Below are 21,621 nucleotides of genomic sequence, written 5' to 3'. Positions count from 1 at the left end.
CTCCTTGGGTACTTTCTCTAGCTCCTCCATTGGGGGCCCTGTGTTCCATCCGATAGCTGACTGTGAGCATCCACTTCTGTGTTTGCCTGGAACTGGCATAGCCTCACAAGTGGCCGCTATATCAGGGTCCCTTCAGCAGAATATAAAGGGTATTTTTTAAAGTCACACAAATGAGATTTGATACTCGAGGAGTAGCAAAAACTATGATAAATGGTATTTAAGAAGTGAAATTATAGAATGAGATAAGGTAAGTTTGGGATATGCTGAACTATTGCTTAAGAAGTTGTTTGAATGCAGAAGCAGCTTAATAGGTTTCTGGAATGCAGAAATAGCTCAATGTGTTTCTGGAGTGAAATAAATTTCAGTTTCTCTAAAAATGGTAATGTAAATGTGTTATAAAAAGCTTCCCCTGTCATTAATGCAAACCAGTGAAATGATGGCTGCACTTCTAGGAAGGTCTTCCATGCTTTGGGAGAATTGATCACATTCACCAAAGTGAGCTCTGCCTTGAAATTCATTTCTAAAGCTTAATGTGTGCAGTAAATTTTTATATGGAGATAAAGAAACAAACAAACAACAGAAAATCATCAAAGAAAGACTAACAAACTTTAAAAGTCACAGTTAATCTAAGGCATTGATGTAGTGTGAAGTTGGATTATGACATATGTAAAGATTCTACACAACTTTCATGAAAACATGGCTCTTGCTTATTGCTGTCATTATTTCATCAGAGTCTATAGCTAGTTATTCTTACCATGGTAAACTATCATGGGAAACCGGAGGGGAGTAGTTCTAGGGAGGTCCCAGTGCTATGTTAGGTTGTCAACATTTATTTCTACTGGAGCATCATCTCCTGTAAAGCTTTTGTCATCTCACAGATGTAAAATTTGAGGACAAAAACCCATGAGAGACTCAAAAATCTCAGTAGGGCAGCAGCAGCAGCAGCAGCAGTTCTCAACCTTCCTAATGCTATGGCCCTTTAAGATAATTCTTCATGTTGTGGTGACCCCCAACCATAGAATTTTTTTGTTGCAACTTCATAGCTGTAAATTTGCTTCTGTTGTGAATAGTAATGTAAATACATGATATGCAGGATATCTGACATGTGATCCAACCCCCAAATGGCTCTCAAGCCACAAGCTGAAAACCACTGAGGGAGTGTTTGAGATGGAAGCCCTGATTGGTCTGGATTAAGTGGTATCAGAGTACATGAAATGAAAGAAAGAGAGGAACAATGAGATCATATAGAGAGGCTGAGAAAGACTGTTTTGTTGGTAGCATAGTCTTGAAACACTTGATGTAATAGTGACACCTACCCAAGGCTTGTTTTCTATAATTTGTGAAATATCCTTAATATGTTAATATGAACAAAAAAGAAATGACCCCATGGGAAATGTAGGTGATTGAGTTAGTACAAGTCTTGGTCTGGTGGTTGTGTGTTGGATGATTGAGAATCATAGAGTTATCACCTTGCAAAAAAAATTTACAAAATAAAATTTCTGAGGTGCCCTTTCCAGATATTAAAAAATGAATCTTTAAAGGGTACAGTTCATCTTTGTTGTAAAACTTGCCATCAAATATCTCTTATTGATGTGCCATGAATCTGCCCATGAATTGGGTAAGTACAAAAATAGATTTTATCTTCCTATTTTTAGTAGTGAAATCTCTCTTTTTCATGGTTTGAAGCCAAGGAAATGACATTTTGCATTCTGCAACTAAACACTTCCAAAGTATATTTATATAATGGTTTTCCCTTTGCAAACATTTGCACAGCCAGTGTTTTTTTCCTGACTTACCAAACAGGACAATTAGAAGATCTGAAACACATTTCCTTAGGACTCCTGGAATAAAATTGTTCTTTTGCATGTTTTATCAATAATTTACTCAGATATTTTATCTCCTAAACCTAATGCATATTGTACCACTACAGTTTTATTCCTAAGGTAAGATAAAATTTTAATGAACAGAAACAATGAATCCTCATCAGAAGAAATATTTCATTAATGAAAACCCATTTAAATTTAATTTAGTTTAATTCAACCATTACTGGTATATGATCATGTCTCATACTCAAGGAGCAGAAATTATTTATGTAATGGAAGCCACTCAGAACTTATCACCCTGCTGGAGAAACATGAGAGAGTTAAGACCAAAACTTAAGAAATTATGACAGATAAAAAACCCTAATACTAAGGAGCTTCGAAGAGCCATATGGAAGCCTAATACTGTAGAAATTCCTAAAATACATCCATAGACACATATAAAATACTTTAGATGAAGTCACCCATTTACAAGGGGACAGTGCTTTGCCTAGACACCATAGACAATCAGATAAGCCTGAAAAGAGTTACTTCTGTTTGATTTGTTGATTAGTGGGATTCCATAGACCATCAGACACTTCAGGCTATTGCCACGGTTTTTATACACTTTAGAACTCGATGGTAAGACTCTATTGCTCAAGATACTACTGAGTCATAGGACATGAGAGAGCAAGCTGCTACTGGCCCAGAAGCTCAATCCCTATTGGCTAACTTCCCTAATGTTGGAAGGTGCTGCACATGCTACTGGGAGAAGAGTCATCTTCAGTGATTTTCAGGTATGATCCCTGAAAACTTCAATATCAACATGCCTAGCAACTGGTCTGCCGCTGGTCCCATAGTGGCAGAAATGGTACGGGAGTAACCAACCACTTTCTGTCAGGATTTAAGGTTTGCTCTAGAAGATGGAACTTGTGGCTGTCACTGTTAATAAGGCCAAGAGAATAGCTAGTTGGATCACCTAGGGAGAACCTACGGCGATCATTTTGTCAATGAACATGATATTAAGCTCACCAGTGCATCTCTAAACTGTTATTAGAGAAGATTTATTTTGCAGTAAAGGTTGACTAATATGGAGACCTACAACTAGTCAACATGCAGAAAATTAGGCATTGTGAAGTGTTCAGCTCTAAATAGAACATTTGTATCACATTCCCCCCCATCTCTGACTCAAAACAAAACAGAACCAAATTAAAAATAAATGTCAAAAGAGCCCAAAAATACCCAAATAAAACAAAAATGTCTTGACCATGAGCATGCATGTGTGCAGGCACACACACAAAGAAACCGAAAACCCAAAACATGGAGTCTGTTTTATGTTGAGCAGCTAGTTCTGGGCATGGGGCCTGCCCTGGAGTGTAGTTGACACGCCCAGTGTCACTCTGTTGGAGAAAATGGGTTTCCCCTTCCCCAGACGGTATCAACTGCAAATAGCTTCTTGGAACTCCGTGTCTCCATCCTCCTCTCCGCGCTGAGATTTTTGTCTTGTTTGAACTTGTGCAGATCTTATGGATGCTGAGGGGGACTTTTCTTGAAAGCCAAATGTAAAATATTTGCAAAAGAGACATCCATGAAAGTAAAACTTCCATCCACATATAAAAATTGAGAAAAGCAAAATACAAATTTCCGGAGTAAGGTTTTAAGTGTACAGACAGCTCAGACAAAGGCAGTAATTCTTCCCACATATCGCACCTGTTTTAATTTTAATTAAAATGAGTTTCAAGGTTAGTCCTGATCTCTGGTTGCACTTTAATTATCCTCCCAACATTGTCTGTCTGTGTTATGATCCCTTTAACAGGCAGGAGGAAATAGACATCTAATTAACCAGATGCCACTCAATAAATCTTAAGTGTTAGTCTGTGTATCAGAAGAGCGAATGCAAGCCAGTGAAAAGAGAGCATGGATTTACCATGATTAATGGGATGTAGTTTAGAGTTATTAAGACAACTGGTGCTCTCTAAAGTAAAACCAAAATTGTACTTTAAAATTTGAGGTATGGAAGGGGTTCTTTTGGGTTGATAAGCAACACTGTGCATAAAAAAACTAGATAATGATGATTTCCATCTTTGTTCTTACCTATAGCTTTAAAAAAAATGTATTTGTTCCAAGGGTGGCACTTTCTTCGAGTAAAGGAGGCTAATTACAGAATTAGATTCAACAGGACAAACTTGAAAGATGCCTGACATTTAGTTTAATTAATAGACATCCTTTTTCTTTGTAAATGAAACCCCAATTTTTTGTTCACTTTCTTCCTGGGCTTATTTCTTTCAAGGGATTCTGGCCTCTTCCCCAAATAAGACTATTCATAACCACTTAACTTAAAGAAATATAATTATTGGATCACATGATAAGAATATGTTTGGTTTTGTAAGACTGTCAAACCATTTTCCAAACAGGCTGTTCATTTTATATAACCACCACACTGAATAAGAGCTCTCCTGCACCCATCAAAGTGGTAGCATTCACTTCTCTAAGCAATTGGTAGAACCACATGCAATTTAAAAGCCGGGTCAATGACACATGAAGGAAAATTTACTGAGGGCTTTGAGAAGATTTGCTTTATCTCTAAAAGGAACATAAAACAAGGTAGGCATACTTAATGCTTCCTGGAGTATTTTCAACTGAGCAAATGTCTCAAGGCTAAGAAGAGTAGTGAGGCCCATAGTTGAAATAGTGGGGAAACTGGCTAACACAACAAAAAATAAAAGAATCTTTTCGGATGACATTGTTGAATTACTCATCCCTAGAGCTACTTATAGCCAGACTTGTACCTAATGATGACAATTCTTGTGTTCTAAACTTAAGGCTGTAAATTTTCTACTTTGCAAATAAATCTTCTACTTGGTACAAGAGTTACTATCTCCATGGTTTTATTTAACTACATCCTAGTTTGCCTTATCCCAAATTTCATTCTATGATCTCTACCAAAAATGATCATTCCAGTGTTTGCTGAAACCTCATATTCTATGTGAAGTCTTCTCTAACTTCACCTAAGCAGTCCTTTCCCTTCACTCCTAAAGAGTGCTTTTCAAACATTAATGTTCTTTTTCCCTTTATTTTTCCCTTTTATTGAAAATAGAATTTTTCCTCATATAACGTATCCTGATTATCCTCTCTACTCCTTCCAGTTCCTCCCCACCTCCCTTCCCATCCAGATCTACCCCCCCTTCTCTCCCTCATTAGACAACAAATGGGCTTCTATGGAATAACAAAATAAAATATAATAATATAAAACAAAAACTAACATATGAGAATAGGACAAAACAAACAAACAGAAACAAAGGAAACACAAGAAACAGACACAGACACAGAGACCACTCATTCACAAACTCAGGAATCCCATAAAAAACACTAACCTGGAAGCCATGACATGATACCCAAGGACCTGTAGGAGGTGGGGGGGAGGCGGGAAGAGAAAAAAATAATGTGAAATAAGAATAAAAAGTAAAGGATAAAATAAAATAAAATAAAAAAATCACTGACAGTACTTTATGAGACAAAGAACATTCAAAGATTCCCTGGAGAACCTTTCCTGTTGGCCATCTACTGCTGGGAATGTAGCTTGCCCTTAAGAATAGTTTCTTTTCCAGGAGAATCTCCTTTGGAGGAAACTACATTTTCATTTGAAAGTGGTTATCCATTACTTCTGGGTTGGGGGTGGAGGCATGTGTCCACTTCTCCTTTCAGCTCTAGGACTGTCCTATCTGGTGTAGACCTGTGAAAGGCCCTGGGCATGCTGCCTCGGTCTCTCTGGGCCCACATTATCCATCCTGGGCATGCTGCCTCGGTCTCTCTGGGCCCACATTATCCATCCTGGGCATNTTATCCATCCTGGGCATGCTGCCTCGGTCTCTCTGGGCCCACATTATCCATCCTGGGCATGCTGCCTCGGTCTCTCTGGGCCCACATTATCCATCTTGGGCATGCTGCCTTGGTCTCTCTGGGCCCACATTATCCTTCTCGGGATGATTTTTTTTTCTAGTTCCATCCATTTACCTGCAAATTTCATAATTTCATTTTTTAAAAGCTGAGTAATATTCCACTGTGTAAGTGTACCAACTTTTCTTCATCCATTCATCTGTTGAGGGATATCTAGGTTGTTTCTAGTTTCTTGCTAGTACAGACAAAGCATCAATAAACATGCTTGAGCAAGTGTCTCTATGGTAGAATGACATATTCTTTGGGTCTATGCCCAAGAGTAATATAGCTGGATCTTGAGATAAATCAATTCCCATCTTCCTATGAATTACCATACTGATTTCCATAGTGGTTGTACCAATTTTCATAATTTTCTCACAAGCAATGGATGGGTATTTCTCTTATTCCACATCCTTGTCAGCATGAACCGTCACTTGTTTTTATTGATATTACCCATTATAATTGAGATGAAATCTCAAAGTAGTCCTAATTTCTATTTCCCTGATAACTAAAGATGTTGAACATTTCTTTAAGTGTTTCTCATCCATTTGGGTTTCCCTTTAAAAGATGTCTCTGTTTAGGACTGTACCCATTTTAATTTTTGTTATTTTTTTATATCTAGCTTTTTGCATCCTTTATATATTTTAGATATTAGCTCTCTTTTGGATGTATAGTTGGTAAAAAATATTTTCCCATTTGGTAGGATGCTGTTTTGTCCAAATGATGTGTCTGTCTTAGTCAGTGGTCTATGAAGAGACACCATGACCACAACAACTCTTATAGAGCAAAGCATGTATTTGGAGCTGGCTTACAATTTCAGAGATTTAGTCCACTCTCATCTTGATGGGGATCATGGGGGGCATGCAGGCAGTCATGGTGCTGGAAAAGCAGCTAAGAGTTATACATCTGGATCCACATGCAGCAAGTAGAAAGAGACACTAGGTGTTATACTCTCTCCAACAAGGGCACACATACTCCAGCAAGGCCACACCTCTTAATTCATTTCAAGTAGTGCCACTCCCTCATTACCAAGCATTTAAATATATGTGCCTAGCCGGGCAGTGGTGGTGCATGCCTTTAATCCCAGCACTTGGGAGGCAGAGGCAGGTGGATTTCTGGTTCGAGGCCAGCCTGGTCTACAGAGTGAGTACCAGGACAGCCAGGGCTACACAGAGAAACCCTGTCTCGAAAAAACAAACAAACAAACAAACAAACAAAATAACAAAAAAATAAATATATGTGCCTATAGGGCCCAATTTTATTCAAACCACTACAGCATCATTTGCTGGGCAGAAGTTTCTCAGTTTCATGAAGTCCATTTATTAACAGTCAATCTTACTGTCTATGCTATCAGCCATTGAGCTCAAGATTATTCCCCACTTTTTCTTCTATCAGATTCAGTGTATCTAATTTTATATTGAGCACTTTGAACTATTTTTGAATTGAGTTTTGTGCAGAGTGATAAGTATGAATCTGTAAAATCTCCAGCAGTTCTTTTTTAAATCAGAATTGTTTATGCTATTTTCAGTGTGTGCATGCATGCCTCTGTGTGTGTGTGTGTGTGTGTGTGTGTGTGTGTGTGTGTGTTTCCATATGAAGCTGTAAATTGTCCTTTCAATATCTATGGAGAGTTGTGTCTGAATTTTGATTACATTGAATCTGTAAATTGCTTTTGATAGGATGATCATTTTTAGTATATTGATACTATTGATCTTTAAGCATGGAAGATCTTCCCATCTTCTGATATCTTCTTTAATTTCTTCAATGTCTTAAAATTTTTATTATGTGAGTCTTTCACTTGCTTGGTTGGAGTTACTCTTACTTATTTTATATTATTTGAGACTGTTTTTAAAGCTGTTGATTCCCTAATTTCCTTCTCACTCTGCCCTTTGTTCTACAGTTTTCAGGTTCTAGTATGAGATTCTTTCTTTCTTTTTTTTTTTTTTTTTTAAATGTAGGCACTGAGTACTAGGAACTTGCATTCATTGTGTCCCAAAAGTTTGGGTATAGAGTGCCTTCATTTTCATTTAATTCTAGGATGTCTTTAATTTATGTCTTGACCTATTATTCAGCCAGAGTGAGTTGCTCAGATTCCATGAGTTTATAAGCTTTTTGCTGTTTGTTGTTGATATCCTTTATGATCCATGGTAGACATATAGGATCCGGGGTGCTAGCTCAATTTTCTTGTATTTGAGGCTTGTTTTGTGCCTAAGTATGTGGCCAGTTCTGGAGAAAGCTTCATTAAGTGCTGAGAAGAAAGTATTCATGTGTGTGTGTGTGTGTGTGTGTGTGTGTGTGTAACATGTAAATATCTGTGTGGTGATTTGAATATAAATGGGCTTCATAGATACATGTGTTTGGATGTTTGGTCATAGGGAGTGGCATTATTAGGAAGTTGGAGTAGGTGTGGTCTTAGAGAAAGTATGTTAATGTGACGGCAGGCCTTGAGATTAGATATGCTCAAGCTATGCCCAGTGAGGTACACAGTCTCCTTCTGTTGCCTGTGGATCAATATGTAGAACTCTCAGCTCTTTCTCCAGCACCATGTCTGCCTGATGGTCATGCTTCTTGACATGATGATAATAGACTAGATCTCTGAAACTGCAAGCCAGTCCCAAGTAAATGTTTTCCTTTATAAGAGTTGCCTTGGTCATGGTGTTTCATTGCAGCAACAGAAACCCTAACTAAGACAATCTCTTTAAGTCCATTTGGTTTATAACATCACTTAGCTCCAGCATTTCTGTTTAGTTTTTATCTGAGTGATATATGTCTATTGGTGAGACAGGGAAAGAAGTCTTCCACTCTCTGTGCATGAAATTCTAAATGTTCTTTAAGCTGTAGTAGTATTTCTTTTATGAACTTGAATGCCCTTGTCTTTGATGCATAGATGCTAAAAATTGTACAGATAGTGTGATTAATTTTGGTTTGAAGCTTATTTTGTTAGTTATTAAATGGCTTCAGCAGCTTGCTTCTTTGGTCCATTTGCTTGGAATATCGTTTTCTATCCATTTACCCAGAGGTGATGTTTATATTGGATGTTAGGTATATTTCTTGGATACGGCTTCAGGATGGATCCTGTTTTTTTTTAATCTATTCAATTAGTTTGTGTCTTTTTATTGGGGGATTGAGACAATTGATGCTGAGAGATCTTAGTGAACAATGTTTGTTGATTCCTATTATTTTGCTATTGTGGTGTTTTGTGTTTCTGAGTGTGTGTTTTCTTTTTTAAAAATATATGTGATTTTAATTGTATTTGTGCAAGTATGTTATCTGCATGCATGTCTGTGTACTATATGCATGAAGTGCCCACAGGCCTGAAGAGAGCCTCAGATCCTCTGGAACTGGAGTTACAGACAGTTGTTAATTGAACCCAGGTCTTCTAGAAGAGCAGCCTGTCCTCTAACAGCGGAGCCATCTCTCCAGCCCCAAGTGTATGTTTTCTTAAGAGTTATGTGAGGCTCTTATGAAAATTCTTATTCTGTTTCCAGAATAAGATGGATCTGGGATGGATTCTGGGACTCTGAGTTTATAAGAAGTCCTCATAGAGTATAGGTAGTATAGGTAGTATAGGTAGTGCTTATCCAGGGACTGCACTTTGAGTCAAAGAGCATTTTTTTTTTTTTATCAAACACTTAGATTTGGTACTAGTCCACATGCTATCTTGCATTTTAGTTAACTTTCATGAGTACACATTTCATCTATCTGGGCAGATTAAAATGTTTTTGAGGACATGATTTCTTTTTTTATTTTGTGACAACACTCAATGCAATGAATGTACTTAGTAAAGAAGAGATGACTGAATTAATGAATGTGCTTAATAAAGAAGGGATGACAATTAATGAAAGGGTCCAATTACAACCTTTTAGCTTGTAACTGGATACGCTAAGTACTTGATGCACTAGGAAATAAGAAACTTGGTTTTCCCTACACCACCAGCAGCAGAGAAATAGATATCATTTTAAAAGAACCAGCTAGAAATTCTAAAACTAAAAGATATATCATCTGAAGTTAAAAAGTCCATGGTGTAGGCTCAAAGGTGGCATGCATATGGTAAAAGAGTCTGTCCATTTTGAAGGCAGATCCTTTAGACTTAATGATATAATTCAGTTGTATAAACCATCTTTTGAATCAGAAGTGATCAGTGTGTTTGTCTGAAGGCTCTCTAGGACATAGTTATCTTTGTTAAAACCTAGAGGAGTCCAGTAATTTTTGGTAGGGACCTTGAAACTCAGAAAAATGCAAAGTGTGTGTAGGATTATCACTATGCCCACACAGCAGTTAGAAGTCTTTATGGAGTTTAGAAAAACCACACTGACCAGGGAATTTATAAGTATCTGTGGGCAGTCATATTGGGAAACCCCAGAACACACATTACACTAACCTGATTAGATCAGCTCCAGTCCTACCAGCGTGGAGAATCCAATTAAGTAACATCAAGCTTAGTGTTGTTATTACTTCCCATACAACAGAAATCTTTTATATTGCTGAAAGGAAAGGGGAAACTTAAAAAAGCGCTGTAGGGATAATAATATGTCAGCTTTTGCTATCCGTCAACAATGGTGATGTCAGAACTGAGAAAGAGCTTATTTTGTGGAAATATGAAGTGTAATGGTGATGTCAGCCAGAACTTAAAAAGAAAAGGACTTAGTGGAAATATGAAGAGGAATGGTATCTTTGTTTTTTTTTTTTTTTTCAGAGTAGGTCCATGACATGTCTTCATGTGTTCCAAAAGGAGAAAAGTCGATTTCTAATGATGAGTCATGGCAGATACCACTTATGTTATCAAAGTGAAGAATAGTGACGTACAGATGCCATGTGCCTCTTTTACCACTGACATCTTCTAATTCTTCAAAAACCAAGTCTGTAGTCTAAATCTACTCATGAGGAGCAGTTAGACAACTAATATCAAAGACATGTACTAGTTAAAAGTCAAGGTCACGAAAGATAAAAATTGAGAAACTGTAAGAAGATAAAGAGAAATGGCGACTGAATGCAATGTGTCATCCTATAGCAGAAAAAAATAATATTTCTTAAGATCATTAGTAAACCCATTCATGAAATTTGACTGTAAGCTGGTGAATGCTGTTGGAGAAATTACAAGGGATTCTTTTGGGTTGTTTTGATACTTGAAATGTGTTTACATAAACCAAGACCCTTCTTTTGGTGGATAAACTTTAGTTTACTTTTAGTTTCAAGGCACAGTTGAGTAGGAAGTACAGAGAGTTCCCATGCATACCCATTCTCGGTCTTCTGCACCTGATCCCTGTGATCAGCCTCTTACATTCTTGGAATGTATTTCTTCAGACGGATGAGCCAGTGTTGACACTGCCTTATAACCCTGAAGCTCATGGTTTGCGTTCAGGTTCACTCTTGGTGTGTGATGGTCTATGAATTTTTACAAGAGTATAGTGATAGATAACTGCAATTGCCAAATCACACACTAGTTTCATTGCCCTAAATGTCATGAACTGTATTTAGCCTTCTTTTCTATACAAACTCGGCCAACTGGTAGCCTTTATACGTCCTTCATAGTTTTTCCTCTTTGGCATGTCATACAGTTGGAATCACATAGCATTTCATAGTATTTTGCTTTCAGATTAGCCACTTTCACACAGAAGAGATGGTGGCCTCTTTGCATTCTGTAGGTTAGTAGCACATTTACTATTCATGTTAAATAATGTCCCATGGTCTGGCAGTGCCAAGTTTACTACTTCTAAGTTCATTTGATGAAGAACAACTTGGTTAAAAGCATTATCAATTACAACTAATTCCTGTGGGCACTCCTTTGCAGGTTTTAGTAGATATATGTCTTTGACTCATTTTAGGTAAGTATCAAGATGTTAATTCCTGAGTCATATGACAAGAGTAAGTTCAGTTTTGATAGAAACTATAATGCTGTCTTTCTTTGTATCTTTCTCATGTCCCGTGCTCACTAGCATTATTCAGAGTTCCTGTTCTTCACTTTTTGTCAATATTTGATGTTTTCAATATTTGTGATTTTAGCCATTCTAATGGAGCTGTACTTTGTAAAGAAATATGAATTAAAACATTTGGTAAAAAAAAAAAAGTCAGGGCAACATAACACATAGCTCAGACAAAAAGGTGTGGTGTGTGTGTGTGTGTGTGTGTGTGTGTGTGTGTGTGNGTGTGGTGTGTGTGTGTGTGTGTGTGTGTGTGTGTGTGTGTGGTGTGTGTGTGTGTGTGTGTGTGTGTGTGTGGTGTGTGTGTGTTTAGAACACCACATATTCTTTTTTTTTTTTTCTTTTTGGTCTTTTGTTTTCTTGAGACAGGGTTTCTCTGTGTAGTCCTAGCTGTCCTGGAACTCGCTCTGTACACCAGGCTGGCCTCGAACTCAGAGATTCACTGGCCTCTGCCTCCCAAGTGCTGGGATTAAAGGCATACGCCACCACCGCCCAGCCACACCACACATTCATGCAGTAATAGATGCTGGTAGTGATTTACCTATTCTTTCCTAATTTCATCTGTTTTTTTTTTTATTCCTCCTCACCTTGACTTTTTGTTTTACATCAAGAATTACAGAAAGTATTAATATTATGCTTAGGAGTTGGAAAAGAAAATAAGAGGAATATTCTATTGCTTTTGCCTCTAGCCATTAATTCTAGAATAGTTATTTCCAAACTTGGTACAGATTGGGATAATCTAAGGAATTAGAAAAACATTGACACATGTTGTAAAATCATATATAGGTAAAATATTCAAAATGAAAACCAAGGCAACAACTCCATGTAGCAAAGGTTTTTAATCCCAATAGTATTTTTTCAGATTACAGTGGAACAAAGGAACTATACTGTAACATTGAAGAACTACCCCTTTATAGAATTTTTATGTGATATCAAGAAAAGTATTTGGAATTTTCTTTAAAAAGACTCACAATACTCCTTCCTTTTCTAAGTGAATGCCATGTTCGGCCAGCTTTTCTTTAAACATTCCAATGAAACAATATATAGCAACATATTGGGGATAGTTGCATATGTTAGAATCCAGCTGTCTCTTCTCTGCTAAGCCTGACTTTAAAGAAATTTGAAAAATATTAAACAATGCCAATATCGCCACAATTTGGGTTGTGTGCATAGTTTTAAAACTAAAAGAATATGTTGTGTGTGCCTTTAATACATTTCTTACTGTTACTTCGATGAACTATTAAATACATGTATTTAAAAAAAATTCCTGGCATAACATTCAGCGGTATGATTCTTGTAGCTTTCAGTAAGTTTTCTGAATGTAACTGGATAACAAAATATGCTGAAATATTAATATTCTCCTGGGAGAAGCAGAAACAACCTTCTAGTGTTACATGGCCTTTGTGGATTGGATGTGGATTAATGAAGATTGGGTTCAGGGTCTTATTTCAGGCAGAGAGATTAGTGTGAGCTGAAACATAGAAGTGTGAACATGTGGCGACAGTGTGGGGAATCGTGGGTTGTCTTTCTCAGTTGAGCAAGTGTCTTAAATGCCCTTTGTGCCATGGATCATGCTGTTTTTCTAGTGCTGGAGACCAAGACATCTCTCTACCTTCAAGCGCACATCCACACAGGGGACCGGCAAGCTAGATGGTGACTGGGAAGGCATTCAATGGAAGATAGAACTTCAATATTATTTTCCTATGTTTTCTTTTTCTGAATAAACACATTTTTTTTTTAATTTGAGAAAAAATTTTCACTTACCTTAGTCTGACTATGAAGCCTTTGGGCTTCATTAAGCAGTCTTTAGCGGATTCCTCCGTTTTTCTTTGTGGACATTTTCCTCTTTATACAGCCTGTATTACACAGAAGAAGATAAAATCCTTCAGCTGATATATGAGCAGGACATGTCCATTAAAATTAATGGGTGCTGACCCTGCACTGAGGGAAAGGGGTACTTCAAAAAGTCAGTTTACACAGTGTTCTTTGTTACAGTTTCATTGCAGGATTTCTAGTTCAATTATGCTTAATGAACTATATTATATGCCCTGTTTCTAAGGTTAGTGACATCCAATATGCGTCCAGGTCTGTTCCATGGCTTTGGCTGTCCAGAGAAATCTTTTAGAAGTGGAATTAACCTCATTGTGATGGTTAGACAAACTTAATGGTTTCCAATATAGTTCAGTGGTAACGTTTCCACAAGAGAATACAATTAAGAGAACAATAATGGAGAACAGATCACCCATTGCTTGCAAAAGCATGAGACTTTTGGCATTAGCATGTGATACAGTATTCATTTAAATAACATTTCAGTTACAGGAGGAAAAAAACAACAACAAATGATGTTTCTGGCTGGAGGACATGACTCTTTATGGGATATTCTGTGGGTTGCATATGGTTGTCAATAAATCTTGTTTCATTAAAGGTTATTCATCTTCTCCCCAAATAAAACAAAGTTATGCAGAAACCCCAGAATATGATGAGAAGTCTGTGTTACTGACTATTGCCTGGCTTCTGGCTACCAGCTGACTTTCCCATAGTTTGGCTTTAGCAGACTTCCTAACACTTTCAGCCTTGACTGGGGCGGCCATTCAGAAACAGCCTATGAAACTGGTCATCCCTTGTGTTCTCTTAATAATGTTTCCTCTCTTCCAGAGAAACCTTCCTAAGTACCTTACTTTTCCATCAACATCCTTGCAGAAAACACTTGCCACTTCTTTAGCATTAGTCTTTTAATAGCTTGAATAGAATCCTGGGTGTTTCTGATGCAATATTTTGACAGCTCGGAAGAAGTCTTTGGATGGGCTCCTGTACTTGCAGCATATGCTTTAAAAGGACCCTTGAACAGCTTTTCTCTCAAGCACAAGAACACTGTCAGGTGATTAAAAAGCATCTTGCTCTCTCCAGAGTTTTTTCATAGCATTTCCCGTTGTCACAACTGTCCTATACACCAGGTCGATGTGAGTAGCTCGGAGGAGTCTCTCACCACAGCTCTTTGTGGGAAGGATTGTGGTCATTACCATTTCCTTGTTGAAGAAGATAAAGTGAGACTAGGAGAAGCTAAATAATGGGGTTAAACTGTACAGAATATGAACCAAGTTGGACTGGCTCCCAGCTTGGGCATTTGGTGATGTCACTCTTCATTGCATCATGGGGGAAGCAGAATGGAGCTGACCACAAGAAGTCACATGTCATTGACCATGAGGAGCTGCCTCTGAGAGCCCCAGAGCACTAGTCAGTGTTCAGCCTCTTTGCCTCCACTCATTACGGGAGCCAATAGCCAGGGTTTTATGGATCTGACAAGTGTGTATGTCACCCACTGTCTCTTCTTTGAAAACAGATTAAATATAAGCAACAAATTGAGTGAGAGGGAATGTCATGCAAACTTCCAGAGTTTTCCCAGCAAACTTTGTGAAATTATTTTTCTCAAAACCTGTTAATTTTTTTTTTTAAAAAAATCTTTCCATCTTTTTGGAGACAGTGTGGTCCAGGCTTTGCAACAGATACAGTCAGATTTGATCATATTCAGACCACACGGGCGATGTGATGGGGCAGGGAGAAGGAGCCTTCCTGAGCCGCAGTGACCTTACTATTCATGGTGATTCCTCAGAGGAATGTTGTGGTCTTATACGAATCTTCAGCCCAGCTATGCAACAGGAAACATACATCATGAATGGTACTGTTCATTACTTTCAGCAACGATCAGCTGATCACTCTGAATCTCTGAAAAGTTAATTAATGGCATCGTTCATTTCTGTGGTACACACAGCAATAATCAACCCACAGGAACTTTGGCTTTAGTCACCAGCTAAATACATGCACATTCTTTTCAATGAAAATTGGGCTTCATTGGCCCTGTGATCTGTGAGTAATATTTTAGTTTTATACCCTCATACTGACATGTTATTATGAGATTCCTGAGCCAAAAGATGAAAGCTATTAATTATACATTGTCTTTCTTCTTGCAAGCAGTATCCTTTGTTAAGGCATTTTTATACCAAAGGATCTGCTAGCTGAGGTGTTGCTGTGCTTCTCTGAGCACAGATTGTAGGTCCTTAAGTCTGAGGAAAGAGGGCTGCCAGATTCCAAACAGACTCAAAGCCTAGAGTATTGGAGCCTAACAGGCTACACATGCAGGTGTCTAGCTCAGTAGTGCTCTGCAGTGGTCTGTTCTTGTTTTTCTTCTAAAACATCTGCTTTAGTCTCTGTGCAAGAGTCCTCAAAGAGAGAACATTTTTTTCTTTGCTCTGAAACTGAGTAGTTCATACTGCTGTGCTGTGGCTTCCCTTCTCTGATCCTTGAAAAGCACTTTCCCTTCCTAGAATTGTCAGCCTCACTGTTTCAGTGGCTGCCCTCTTTCATCTGATCGCAAGGGCTGTGTGACAGACAACGGGTCCAAGCCACTCATACTGTGTCTCCAATATTGCAAGGGACTGGCACAAGGAACCAGAATGGGAGTAAAGGTGTTATGTGTGCTGAAAGCATGAGGCTTAATTCAAATATGAATTCACTGTTTGAGCTCTTTTAGGGAATTAAAACACACACACACACACACACACATACACACACACACACACACACACACACACACTTTTTGGCCCAGTCCCCATCTAAACAATGCCAGATATGGAAGTTGGAAGGAAAGTTATGTTTACACACGTTGTAAAGGGCTCAAGTTCCAAAATGAAGAGATGCCTGTCTTGAGCAACGTTATAATGCTGTGAAGAGACACCATGGCCATGGCACCTCTTATAAAGAAAAATGTTTAAGTGAGGCTTGCTCTCATTTCAGATGGTCAGTTCATTATCATATTGGCAGGAGCATGGCAGCACATAGGCAGACATGGAGCGGGACAAGTAGATGAGAGTTCTACATCTGGACCTGTAGGCGGCAGAAAGAGAGGGACCCTGGGCTTGGAATGGGAGTTTTTGAAACCTCAAAGTCCACCCCCAGAGATGCACTTCCTCCAACAGGGCCACACCTCCTAATCCTTTCAAATAGTACCACTCCCTGGGGACTAAGTATTTAAATCTATGAGTATGTAGGGGCAATCTTATTTAAACCACCAAAATACTCAAAGGCAAACGTTTTCAACCTTCCTATGATACCGCCCCTTAATACAGTTTGTCATGTTGTGGTGAGCTCAACCCATACAATTCTTTCATTGCTACTTCATAATAGTAATTTTCCTACTATTACGAACTGTAATGTAAATATCTGATATGCAGGATATCTAATATATGACCCCTATGAAAGAATGGCTTGACCCCTGCCCGCCGCCAAGGGATTGCAACCCACAGCTTAAAACTGCTGCCCTATGGGAAATCTACATCCAACCTATACAGTTTAACTGTAAGATATATTAAAATGTATAAAATCTTTAATAGAAAGGTATTGTGAAACAGAGCATAAACCAAGCTTGCTTTTCCTTAACATCCAATCTTGGAGTGGCTGTGCATAGAAGTCAAATCTCAAAAGCAAACCTGGTGACAAGAAGAAACAATGAATGATGCAGTTTCTTTGCAGTTTGCCAAGGACCTTTTTTTTTCTGACTGGACCACCAACCAGGCAGCATATATCAGCTGATATGAGGCCCCCAACACATATACAGTAGAAGACTACTGGGTCTGTGTTCTTTCTAAGATGGTGCACCTAACCCTTAAGAGACTGGAGGCCCCAGGGAGTTTAGAGGTCAGGTGGGGGGGGGGGTAGGGGCAGAGGATGTGTGGGATGTGGAGCAGTTGGAGGGTGGATGGGGAGGGGCAGGGAATGGAATATGAAGTGTAAAAAATGAATTACAAATAAAATTATTAAAAAAATAAAAAACGTTCTTTTTGAGTTGGGCATTCTGGATTCAGAGCCTCACAGATAACCGCAGTGGGCATTGTGTGGCCAGCCAGGAGAAATGTTCCGTTCAAACCTGGGGCAGTCTTCTCATTCTAGGAAACTGCAGGTGTTCTGATGAAAAAAAAAATGTATATAGCACTTTAAACATTTATATGTTGTAGATTTGGGGAGGGGGCATGGTGATGCTAATGGAAACGAGGAATGTGCACATCCATTCAAAATATATAAAAATACTCTTTTCCCGGCACCATTCCAATTACGAGATCTCTGCTGAAACCAGTCTGGCAGATTTATTTTTATGTTGCAATTATAGCATAAAGTAAAATTTAAAGCTACCAGTGTGTCTCCTGACTCAGGTGTTAGATGCACAGAAACGGACTCCCACACCAGTCTTATAAATCAGAGGGATGATTTGTGATAGCTTTTACCAAGGCTTGTTTTCAGAACTTGGGGGCCTTCTCGGCCATATTTTTTTTTATGAATATGCAGCTTCCCTCCTGCTGAGGTGGTTGTGTGGATTCTAGCTAATATGCTGTGGGGGTATTAATGGGCTCTTTTAGTATTGATTCCAACCACAGTGTGAACCACAGCCTTTCATGCCTTTGAGTTCCCTTCCTCTTTTGTTCTAAAACCTGACCACTTAACATTCAGCAACACCATCACATTAACCAGTCTCTTCTAAAGTCTGCTGAGAGTTAGAGCTGACGTTCACGTAAGGGAACATTGTGTTCTCATGCGCTAGCATTGTAGGGATTCAGTTTAAAAACTGAGAGTCTCAAGCTCAGTGTGGTTTGTTCTTTCAATGTCTTCGTCCTTGGCATCTCATCCTAAAACTAAAAGCATTCTAGCTATTTTTAATTTATAGATTTTTTCCTTATTTGAATTGTAAATTTGAGATTTTTACGAAATTTTTGTTGTTTCCTTAGACATAGAGATTACAAAAGCCTTCTGACACCATGAAATGGAATCCCCACTCCCCACTCAAATCTGTATTCTTTATACTTCATTTCTTCCCTCAGATGAATATCTTTAAGAAATGGGTTTTGATAATTTCATATGTGTATATGTATATGTTGGAAAATAATTGTATACATTCCCATTCTTCCTCATACCCCCAAGACATCCCCCTTTCTTTTTCCTCCCTTCCTCTTTTCAACTCTTCTTTCCTTCATGTTCTTCCTCCCCCTCCTCCTCCTGTTCCTCCTCTTCTATTTTGTAATCTACTAAGTCCAAATAGTGATACCCATACATAATGGATGTGAACCACACATTGAAACATGAAGCATGGGAAATCTACCAGGGGCCATATCCTCAATAAAGAATTCTGTCTTCCCCATCAGCTATCAATTACCAATAATTCCTCAGTAAAGAGTGGGAGCTGGCAATCAGACTTTTCATCCATGCCAGAATTTTGGCTGGCTTGGTCTTATGCAGGTTTTGTGCAGGTAATTACAACTGTTACTGGGTTCATATGTGCAATGTTCAGGTTCATTGCCATGTTCAAAGGACAGTTCTTTTCAGCTCACCTTCCTATCCTCTGGCTCTGTTTCCTAAACCTTGGTGTGTAGACTTGATTCAATATCACATTTGGGATTAAGTACTCAGTTTCTTATTCTCATTATTTTGACCAGTTCTGCATCTTTCCACTCATTGCTGTTCACTGCAAAATGAAGCTTCTCTAACCAAGGCTGAGAGCAGACCAGGTCTATGGGTTTACATGAATCTTTACACGTTTTTAATTAAAAATAAGCTATAAAACATTGAAGCGTAATTCACTGTCTTTATGTGAGTTTTGCATTTTGTCTGCTTGTCCTTGGTTTGTTTGAAACAAGGTCTTTATAACCCAGGCTGGCCTTGAACTTGTTACACAGTTAAGGATAACTTGGAACTCTTCTCGCTTTTAGTTTCCAAGTGCCTATCATCCTAGTGGAAGTTTACTCCAAGAAATGCAATTCATGAAGTAGGGAGCAAGGGATGGGAGGAACATGAGCCAACTCACAGGGTGGCTACTGCATGATTGATCTAGACGGGTGACTCTGTCCTGTTCCTCCAAACTACATAACTATGCCAACAATAGCTCTAAGTAAAACAGTTTAAAGGGGATTGTAAACATTTTAAGAAGAAAACAAAAATGGCTCCTTTTAGTCAAATCTAGCAATAATGTCATTGTCACAAAAGACAATTATATAAATTATCTTTTATTTCTAAGAGCATCAAAGTACACACACACACACACACACACACACACACACACATCCCACAGTTGATAGTATGACTGACATTTATAATGATTTACTATAATGATATTCCAGAGGGCTGATGATAGTAACATTTTGGCTACATATTCATGCTTGAACATTGATTCTAGAAATAATTTCTCAGCTACACACAATCATTGAATTTAAAAAGTCTCTAGATACAAATTTTCTAATGTCAAAATTAGTCACTGAAATGTGTTTAGATGGAATCCAGAGCTATTTGTAAAGCTAAGTTGCACATATAATATTCTTTTTATGATAAGAATAATGGCCAGTAAACAAGTTGATAAAGGTGGAAAAAAATCAACTGTTTTCAGATTGTGCTACAAAGACTTGTAATAAAAATTCCCTTCTAAGTCTGGGAAGTTTTGAAAGTGTAAGCGAGAACTATGTTGGTCCCAAGGGTGTTAATTGGGACTTGCCCAGGCATTAGAATATATAAGGATCCTGGTTACAGCTCATAGAACAATCAGTAACTGTAGATCACAGTTTTTTAGTTTTTATTTTAGCATGATGTGTATATGTGTGTGCCTACGTGGATATGTGTACGTATGAGTTCAGATTTCTAATGTGCCTGATTCCCTGGAGCTGGCATTAAATGAGGCTGTGAGTGGCCTGAGCTGGTACTGGGAACAAAACTCTGGTCTTTTACAAGAGCAACATGTACTCTTTATTAATCTCTACAGCCCTTAATTTCATAATTTCTTTCATACATGCTAAGTGCTTTAAGATATTCAAGTCCTTGGTATTTTTATTATGTGCGAGTGTCATATTTAGATTATGAAGTCAAGAATTTTAAATCAGATTGGAAGTAGAAGCCATGTGTGTACAGCTAGTTTGAATGCTTTACAACGTTGCTTCTAGACTCATCAAAACACAGTGTTAGATATGCGGGGTAGTGCTGAATGCTTCAATTCCCATGCCTGCATCCGTTTCTTTATTGTCCCTTCTGAACTCCCTGCTTCAGTCTGTCTTCCTGTCCACTCTCTGGGCCTCGGTGCTGTTCATTTTGTTTCTACTCCTTGGTTTGGAGCCCACCTGCCTTCTGAGACTGCAGCTTCCTGACTTTATCTTCTTTTGCTCTTCCCAGCTGATCAGGGCATGGCCTCCCTCTGCCTCTTCCCTGTAGCCATCCTGGAAAAATGGGAGCTTCGTACTTTCTTCATGGTTTTCTTTTTAGCCTTTTACAGCATGAATTAATTTTATTTGCATATGTACATGGATTTGCTAGTGTGGGGGAGTTTGTTTATTAGTCAATTTTCTTTTCAATGATATAGTTAAGGTTTTCAAACCACAGCTGCAACTCATTTTGAGTTTTATTATGTGTTATAATTTTACTTTAAATTACACCATGCAGGCAGAGTTCTCTCCTATTTTAACTTGTTTTTATGTTGTTTCTCTTCAGCAAAAGTAGCAATTCTTTTACTCTTATTCTGTCCAATATAGGAGGAAATAAAACAAAGCAATTAAAAAAAATAGGTAAGTTATAAACTTCTCACTGGTACCTGACACTCTAATGAAGACTATTCCTTGAATCTATTTCTGGGAGCTGCCCACATTGTGAGATAATCAGGGTTCATGTGTTAGCATAGAGCACTTGGAAGTCAGTAATTATAATTAAAGGAAAGAGGTCCAATATAAAATACTGGGGCAACAAATTCTATACTAGCCTAAGGGGAACAGGCATTTCATATTATCTCTTTGAAATGATCAATAACTACAGTCAAACTCAATAATTTAGACTCCTCAATAAAGAACTCCCAGGACATTTACAAAGAGATTATTTATGAACCCAATTCAATTCTAAGGGTTTTGAGTTTTAAAATAGATAAATGACACTCATCATAGCTAGGAAAATAT

Source organism: Mus pahari, chromosome 10, assembly GCF_900095145.1.
Source record: "Mus pahari chromosome 10, PAHARI_EIJ_v1.1, whole genome shotgun sequence".
NCBI lineage: Eukaryota > Metazoa > Chordata > Mammalia > Rodentia > Muridae > Mus > Mus pahari.
This window is presented reverse-complemented; position numbering follows the sequence as displayed.